Source organism: Nanorana parkeri, unplaced genomic scaffold, assembly GCF_000935625.1.
Source record: "Nanorana parkeri isolate BGI_ZX_2015 unplaced genomic scaffold, ASM93562v1 scaffold43, whole genome shotgun sequence".
Classification (NCBI taxonomy): Eukaryota; Metazoa; Chordata; class Amphibia; order Anura; family Dicroglossidae; genus Nanorana; species Nanorana parkeri.
The window spans coordinates 1075740-1077254 of record NW_017306311.1 but is presented as its reverse complement, the minus strand read 5'-3'; the positions used below and the strand labels follow the sequence as shown (position 1 = coordinate 1077254).

Genomic DNA, 1515 nt, shown 5'->3' with positions numbered 1-1515 from the left:
ATATATATATATAATGAAAATGGGAACATTGCTCAACAATCCTATACACAAGTGATTAATCTGCTTGTCTCCATCATCTCTGCAGAGGTGATTCATCATTGAAAGTTTCTGCTCAGCAACTAAACTGTCACAATGTGTAACTCCTTTGGATCAGTCTTGGCGTTTGCTGCATTGCAAATGAAAACTCAGCACTGCTCTTCCTTTGCGGAGAATGTAGCTAAACATGATATTGCAAACAGTCATATATTTGCTTTTGAAGGGGAGCTTCTTGTATTTTCACACGATTATACTGTTAGGCCCCTTTCACATGGTTCAATCAGGAGGGGATCCATGCACGGATTTCCTGCTGATTGGAATGGATTTCACTGATGTGACATCTGTGTCGTCCAGTTTTCTCCTCTATCTTGTAAAGGAAATTACTGGACCCATTCTGGTCTATTAGGAATCGGATATAAATTAACATGTGTCTGTTTACATAAAATTACCCCCGATCTGGCTCAAGCAGGTCTTGCAAAATGGAACTCTGATCCGTTTGTCCTTCCGGACCTGGCCGGAGGCTGGTGTAACCAAATGCAAATGGACGCCCTTCCATTTAGATCTGGCTGCCCTTAGTCTAACATTGGGCTTTCGATCAGGTCCACCTTAAAAACTGACATGCGGACCTGATTGGAAAGCCCATCTGAAAGGGCTTTAAAGGTTTTCAGAATACTATGTTGCTACAGTGTGTACAGTGTATGAGTCCTAAAAAAAATGATTTACTTTTGTTTCTAATCAGGGGTAACAATACATGGAGGAGACCGAATTACTTTGATTTTGAACTGCAGAGGCATTTCCTATTTTGATTTTACAGGAGTCTCGTCTCTCTCTCAGGTACTTTTTAGCATTGTCTAACTGGTATCATATGATTTGGAGCAACTTAAATTGAACCTTTGCTTTGCCCCTGTAGGTTTACTTTAATGGCAGTCCCACCAGTGACACATACTCACTTTCCCTTCACTTCCCCAATGCTTTTTTTTTTCAGCCAGAGGGAGCAAAGTTTCATACCCGACACTTTGGGTGTATGGTAACGTGTGATCCACTCCCCTTTCTCCCACATGACAGCACTGGTGCTTAGTGATTGGCTGCTCAGACACCCAACACTGTCACATGGTAATGGGGAAAGTTTATTCAGCTTTGTGTATACTCCATGTTGCAACTGACACTGGGTTTACTCTCTTCGTACTCAGAACAAGAGGAGAGATAAGGGATGGTAAGTATATGTAACTGGTACTAACAGCATTAAAGTGAACCTGTTTCTTTGAAAGGAGGACATATACAAAGGTATTAGATGGAAAAAAAAATGTTGCTTTGCACTGCATGCAATATATTTTGTCATATACAGTAGTGGCCAAGTTATGTTCGTGCATATAATTGCATAATAATTGTGTGTAGTCTTCTGTCCATCTAGTACATGGAACTCATATCTCTTCTTCACATCAGTGGCATAACTACTTCTCGGTAAAAAAAATAATATAT

General features: G+C 40.3%; 1 protein-coding gene across 1 annotated transcript in view; it reads left to right on the top strand.

Moving 5' to 3' along the window:
* SLC26A7 (solute carrier family 26 member 7) overlaps positions 1–1515 on the top strand; it is a 38931-nt gene that overhangs the window by 37015 nt on the left and 401 nt on the right. The window lies entirely within an intron of this gene.